At 40.7% G+C, this 7,369-nt stretch overlaps 1 long non-coding RNA gene across 3 annotated transcripts in view; it reads left to right on the top strand.

Annotated features, from left to right (window-relative positions):
• Positions 1-7,369, top strand: part of LOC148130833 (uncharacterized) — a 55,817-nt gene that overhangs the window by 35,628 nt on the left and 12,820 nt on the right. The window contains exon 1 of one of the 3 annotated variants that reach the window (XR_015749350.1): positions 1,425-1,702. The exons of the other annotated variants lie outside the window; for them this stretch is intronic. This is a non-coding gene — a long non-coding RNA (uncharacterized LOC148130833). Of the gene's footprint in view, positions 1-1,424; positions 1,703-7,369 lie in introns of those variants that run through there. 3 annotated transcript variants of the gene reach the window in all.

Genomic DNA, 7,369 nt, shown 5'->3' with positions numbered 1-7,369 from the left:
AGTCAGCATGGCGCTGGCTCCTCCTCCTCCTGCTCTGGCTCGTTTTCTTAATCATTGTAAGGCAGGGGACTCCAACCTTGGCAACTTTAAGACTTGTGGACTTCAACTCCCAGAGTTCTGGGAGTTGAAGTCCACAAGTCTTGAAGTTGCCAAGGTTGGAGACCCCTGCTCTAACGGGCAGGACGAAATTGGAGCAGTGGTGCAGCCCAGCCTCACAGTGCAACCTTAACACAGAATAGAATAACGGAGTTGGAAGGGATCTTGGAGGTCATCTAATCCAGGGTCTCCAACCATGGCAACTTTAAGCCTTGGCGGACTTGCCATGGTTGGAGACCCCCGATCTAGTCCAACGCCCTCCCTGAGCGGGAGACCCTATCATTCCAGACAAGTGGCTGTCCAGTCTCTTCTTGAAAACCTCCAGTGAACAGAGCTGCAGAAGCTTCTTGGATGAGAAATGAAAAGTCTTCAAAGAAAAACCAGAAAGTCCAGTTGCCTCTTTGAAAAAGCACCTTTGGGACAACCGGGACCTGGATGGCTGAGAATCGCCATAGACCTCCAGTGATGGAGCACCCACAATTTTTGAAGGCAAGCCATTACCCTGGTTGATTATTTTCACCTTTAGGAAATTTCTCCGTAGATCTAGGCTGCTTCTCTGCTTGATTAATTTCCCTCCATTGGTTCTTGTCTTGCCTTCTGGTGCTTTGGTAAATAGTTTGCCTCCCTCATCTTTGTTAGAAACCTTTAGTTTTTATCTTCCGTGTCCAATGCAAGAAACGGCAAGCCTCTTTCCAAGGCCTCCAGGGAGAAGGGTCTAAAGCTAGTTTCGATAATGCTAAAATGTCAGTGACATGACATCAAGATACAAGGGATCAGGGGTCTGGCTGACAGCAGCATCTGGGTATCCTGATGCAATGGTTGCCCTCTTTTTATGGTTGTCATGGCATCTGTCAAACTTTCATCCTTTTGAAGAAAGTGATAGGTTCTCGCTCTGCACTTTCATATCTGCTTTGTGATATCACAAAGTAGGTTTTTTTCTTTTTTTATTATGCTATTATAAATCTTAATACATCACATTGTTTCAGTGCAGTGATATTTCTGTTAATATGATTAAAGATTATTGACATTCTATTATTTAGATAGCTTAGAGTACAGTACTGAAAATAAAGAAAAGAAAAAAGCATTCTATCAATATTAAAGACAATTTAAGATGTCCATGTTACAAGAATAAAATTGGGGTTTTTTTGTTTGAAGTTGAGTATAACGCTGAGAAATGAACCACTACTTCAAAATATTCTATTTATTAATCAAATTTGTATGGCTGTCTATCTCACAAAAGTGATTCTGCAGGTTCTATTACCTACTGTATATATTCTTATGAAACAGTCTCAAGTTGAAATGTCTATTAACATTCAATGACATTATTTTTGAAAGAACTGTTCCTAATTGGTTCCTAATTAAAAACAAGATAATGTAAAATGATTTCTCAGTATATAGTGCAAAAACTTTCATGTCTTATAAATATACATTTCAAGATATTTACAGTGATATATATTTGTAAACCATTAACTTTCAACTACAGACCTTTTTATAATGTTTATATCTTACCATATCTGAGTTAAGAAGTAGGCATCATTTTTTTGACTGATGAAAACTCCTGGACTCAAGTGACGAATACCAAGGTACCACTGTATTTGCAAGAAAGGTAATTGTGGGTGTACTTTGATTCCTGATTGACAAATGTACACATTTTCGTAAATTAATATTTAACCCTCAACATTTCTAATCTTGGCCATACCCACCACAATTGAAAATGTGTGTATTTCACTGCAGTTATTCCAGCAGAGTCTAATTTATTTTTAGTGACAGATTATAAATTCCAGCTTCATCAGAATCATATACCATCTACCAATGTTATTTGTAAGCCCAAATCTTATTACAAACCCCTTCCTTAATAACTTTTATTTCATTTTTCAAAGATATTTTAATTTGCCTAGTGGCAAGATCTTACACTCTAGTAAAAATGTAAAAGCAGCATATTTGTCAATGCATTGATAATATTGAATTAATTGAAATGGATGGACAAAATCAAGTAGGTGTATAAGAAACTTGCGACTGTTTCCTTGAATCAACTCTTCTCTGCTATGTTCTCTTCTACCCTGAAAAACAGGGTAGTGAAACCTCAACTATCTCTTTTAGAAATTTGGAAGTAATAAGTACCTTAAACTCTGAATAAACCCTACCTAAAATATTTTGTTAAAATAGCTGGCTAGTGAGCAATTTGGAAAAGTAGTGAAGGTGTTGGCCTAGAAATAAGGAAATTTCTAGTCCTGCCTTAGACATGAAAACTAACTGGATGACTTTGGGCCAGTCATTCTCTCAGCCCAATTTACCTCACAGTGTTGTTGTGAGAAGATAGGAGATGCAGGATGAGGGTTCTGGATGAGGGTGAAGGTTCGTTCTCCGAGCTTGTGGGTTGGTTTCTGAACGTTTCATTACCAAGCTAGATAACATCTTCAGCGGAGTTATGGTTAGGGACACTGACACTGGCATCCCCTAAACTCCGCTGAAGATGTTACCTAGCCTGGTAATGAAATGTTCGGAAGCCAACCCACAAACTTGGAAAATGAACCTTCATCCTCAGTATTAGCTATATTCATTGCTTTGAGTTACTTATAAAATAATAAAGGAGAGATAGAAATCAAATAAACAAACTTGGCAGTCCTTCTGGATTCCCAGCTACTACTCAAAGACCAGGTGGCAGCTGTGGCTCAGAGGGCCTTTGCAGTTTTATTGTGTCCGCTAATTGCACCCTTTTCCTTGAACAAAAGGCCTTTTAGAGAGTATTCATTTCATGATTAGATTATTGCAATATGTTGTACAGGGGTCTGTCCTTGAAGACCACCCAGAAGGCATAGAAGCTTCAGAATGTAGTGATACACACAGTAACATATACCTCATGATGTACCCAGGTTTCAGGACTGTGGCCCTCTTTTCTGTGGTTTTGAAAGCTTGGCTTCGGTCCCAGGAAGTTGATATTTACTATTTGTTTGACCCCAGTTGTGTTTTGTGGTTTGATTACTTTAGTCTATCTATGTGATTTAATGTTTTTAGCCATGTTTATGTTTTTCCTAGTTATGTTTGCCATCCAGAGTCCATTGGAGTTTGGTGGCCAATAAATGTAAATAAATAAATCTGTCTTACAGAATTGTTTGGGACTAAACAAACAACTACTGAGTGTCGCTCAGTAAAGCTAAAAAACGATGCTAAAAATATAGAATGTGCTGTGGTGTGAACATGGCATCCGTGTGTAATTCTTTAAAGCAGCTATATATTTTCCCAGGATCACAGAACTGCTTTAGAAAGATGCATAGATATATTGCTTTTGTACCCCGGAATACGCCTAAGTATTTTGAGGGAATCTGGTCACAGCAAAGCTGTATTGCTCAGAATGTGTCACACAATGACCAGGTCTACCTATTTGTAAGCTTAATAGAAGCATGCCTTTTTTGTAGCTCCCAGTTTAGTGGGGAAACTGGGAGGAAGGCCTCTGGAAGCTTCTTGTGGTATTTGAGCAGATGCAGATTATACACAGCTATCTGGGGCTCTAAAGATCAACACAAACACTCCTGAATTAAGCATCTGTGCATCTGAAAAAAATATTGGTGCCTCTAATTATATTGGTCAATCCAGTAGTGGATTTTTTTTTTTAACTACGGATTCTGTGGGCATGGCTTGGTGGGTGTAGCAGGAGAAGGATACTGTAAAATCTCCAGTCAGAGGTAGGATTTGCTGGTTCTCCGTACTACAAAAATTTCTGCTACCGGTTCTCCAGAACTGGTCAGAACCTGCTGAATACCACCTCTGGATCAATCCAATACATAAGTTTGGACTGATTTTTTTCCAACAACACAGAAGAAAATTTGACTAGATGTAGTGCTTCTGATATCGTAGTAAATTAGTTTAGAATGAAAATCCTCAGCAGAAGTTATATCTCATAAATATTCTGTTTATGTTTTGTTTTCTTCTGTTAAAGAAGAAGACAGCTTCATGTCCAAAAGGCCTTAGATTGCAGCAAAGCTAGAACCCATGATGGTTAACATTAGTCCTTAGAACTCATTTCTTAGCATTTTTTGAAAGAAGTAGATGCCTATTGTCAAAATAATCTCAGTTGGGATTCTTTTTTATTTAACAGTACACAAGAGGAGGATTTAACAGCTGACTAAACATTACACTATGTTAATTTTTGTCCATGTTAATGTTTTAAAGTTTTATATATTCTTCCAAATAAATCAACATCCAAATCTGAAAAAAGATTTGAAGCATAAAGAATGAGACTCAAGCAAGGAGAAAAAGTAACTTGTTCATTTAGGAAAAACATTTTGTACATTAGCTCTTTTCCTGAAAAGCCCAGCGGCTTCCTGTACCCATTTTAATATGACAATTATTATATATTATGTTTAAGAATATAGTAAACGATCCCTTCCTTTGAACCAACTCAGCTCTTCTTTACTATATTCTGTCCTTGGAAAACAAATCACACAAATGCAATTCATACCTTTCTGACTTATACATGTAGAAAAGATAATGAAGGCTTCAAAATTCTCAAATTTTAATGAATGTTTATCAAAACTATGTGAATGATTTGATGAAAGAAGCACCTCTCCGAATGCGCTCTTTAAAATTGCAAAGTGGCTGCAGCCATTCCAAGATTGGGTGTGTGCATAACCATGACATTATGGGAATTGATATAAACCAAGTAAGTACAAAAACAATTATAGTATTAAGCCTAACAAGAATTTATTCCCTAACGAATGTTTATTTTTCACATTTCTGAACCGCCCATCTCCCTTGAGGTTTTAGAAGAAGAGAAGCTGGATGTGTAGATCTTTAGAAAAGATAAATCTTTAATGGAGTATATGCTTTGTATGGAGGAAGACTAAGATCCATTTTCATATCCAAAGGGAAGTGGAAATGTTCTCTTTGAAATCCTAAAGAGGTTTCAATGCTAGCGAAGGCAGGCCAATATAGAGTGATAATATAAGGCAGTTCCTCATGTGGCTATTTTGCAGAATATCTACTACATCAAGCATTGTACATGTTAGTAAGAATTTCATATACACCCTATATCCCTAATATACTGGCTTATTAGATACATAATTTTTTTCCTGTTTGATTTATCCATGCTGTGCAAGAAATCAATACACATGCAATAATTCAGATCAACTAACAAGAGTTCTTCCTAAAAAATTGGATAGAGTATGTTTATCAGCTGGAAAACAAAACAAAATTAATTGTGATGATAGGCCAGAAACTGATGTGACTCGCAACCTCACTTGTTTGATCTTTGATACCGTGTTTCTCCAACAATACGGCCTCCACCAATAGGAAGGCCCAGCATGTTTTTTGGGCATAAAATCAAATTAAGCCCCTCCCCCCAAATTTAGGCCTATCTTAAAATATGCAAAATAAGGGAGACTTGCCGTTAGGGCGCCCGGCGGGCAGGAATTCCTCGCCACCAGCCGCTCCTAACGGGCGATCATGGCGAAGCGCGGAGAGCTCCCTACTCCCACCAAACACCTTTGCTGCAGACACCTTTGGCACCCGCCACTGTTGCTTTCCCTTCTGCCCATTCCGCTGCCACATTTGGAGCTGGCGCTTCCGTGTTTGGAGTGCCGCTGCCACTTGGAGCTCCAAACGCAGAAGTGGCAGCTCCAAATATGACGGTGGGCGATCTTTTTATTTTGGTCTGCGCGAAGTTCAGAGCGAGCAAGAGAGGAGACTGCGATGCCTCCATCCGAGATGGCAACCTCACTAGTGGATCACAACGTGGCTGGAAGCCCGAATCGGCGGAATACGATGGCAATCTTTTTGGAGCGAGAGGAAAGGGAGAGAAGAGTTGCGGCGTAATTTGCAGGAGGAAGTGGGTGTACCCCATGGCAGGAGCCCAAGGAAGAAGGGCCGGTGGGCAACGGAGAGCGTCCCGTAGCTCCGGAAGCAGCCTAGAGACGTGCCGGGAAGAGGCGCAGATGCTGCCTTGTAGTCCCCAAACCAACTCCAAATGTGAACGTGTTCCAAACGTGAAGCCGGTCGCTAAAGAGCCAGAAAGCAGCAAGGGCGCCAGGTGGAAAGGACAGGGTCACGATCACACGGAGATGCCCAGAGAGCGGAGCGCACATAACTAAAGGCGGCGCACGCAGTTGGTTTGGGGACTACAAGGCAGCATCTGCGCCTCTTCCCGGCGCGTCTCTAGGCTGCTTCCGAGCTACGGAGCTCTCCATTGCCTACCGGCCCTTCTTCCTTGGGCTCCTGCCGTGGGTACACCCACTTCCTCCTGCAAATTACGCCTCGCAACTCTTCTCTCCCTTTCCTCTCGCTCCAAAAGATTGCCATCGTATCCCGCCGATTCGGCTTCCAGTCAGTTGTGATCCACTAGTGAGGTTGCCATCTCGGATGGAGGCATCGCAGTCTCCCTCTCTTGCTCGCTCTGACCTTCGTGCGGACCAAAATAAAAAGATCACCCGCCGTCATGTTTGGAACTGCCACGTCCGCGTTTGGAGCTCCAAATGGCAGCGGCACTCCAAACACGGAAGCGGCAGCTCCAAACGTGGCGGCAGAATGGGCAGAAGGGAAAACAACAGCAGCGGGTGCCAAAGGTGTCTGCAGCAAAGGTGGGAGTAGGGAGCTCTCTGCGCTTCACCATGATCACCCGTTAGGAGCGGCTGTTGGTGAGGATGCAAGGGGGGGAATTAAGTCACCCCCCGAAAAGACGGCCTAGCCGTTTTTTCGGGGCTCAAAAAAAAAAATAAGGCCCGGCCTTATTATGTGAGAAACACGGTACATGTGAATTTTGGGATTGTGGTCATGCTTACAACAAGTCCCCTCGTAACCATATTGTGAGATAACTTTTAATATCTCAACACATATTTAGCCACAATAAATGTATAGTATATCATGTTCTATGCAAAGAGTCTAGCATAACCAGTCAAGGATAATTACCTAGCTATAATTTCCTCCTGCACATAAATTGTACTCTCCTGACTACACATGGATGCACACCCAAATAATTAATCTTGTATTATCAAGCTGATGATTCTCATTCAATGTACTATTAAAGAATATCAAAATAATAAGCAAAATATATAACCAATTAGAAATGTTAAAATAATGTTTTCAGCCACCTGCCCTTCAAATTTGAGGCCTGTAGTTGACCTGAGTAACATTTCAAGTAAATTTCACAGATACTAAGCCATATTTGAATTCTTGGCTAGGTCAGAATCAAAGAAACGAAGTGGTTAATTCAAAATACTAGGCAGGTTCTACAATAAATCATTTCAGATCCTTAGTTTTGTTTGGTTTATACCAGGGCTCA

The sequence above is a fragment of the Notechis scutatus genome, chromosome 4 (genome assembly GCF_049901735.1).
Source record: "Notechis scutatus isolate UNSWTSFEM ecotype Mainland chromosome 4, rNotScu1.2, whole genome shotgun sequence".
In the NCBI taxonomy this organism is placed as follows: Eukaryota; Metazoa; Chordata; class Lepidosauria; order Squamata; family Elapidae; genus Notechis; species Notechis scutatus.
Note: the sequence above shows the minus strand (reverse complement) of the source record. Positions and strands in the feature narration are given on the sequence as shown.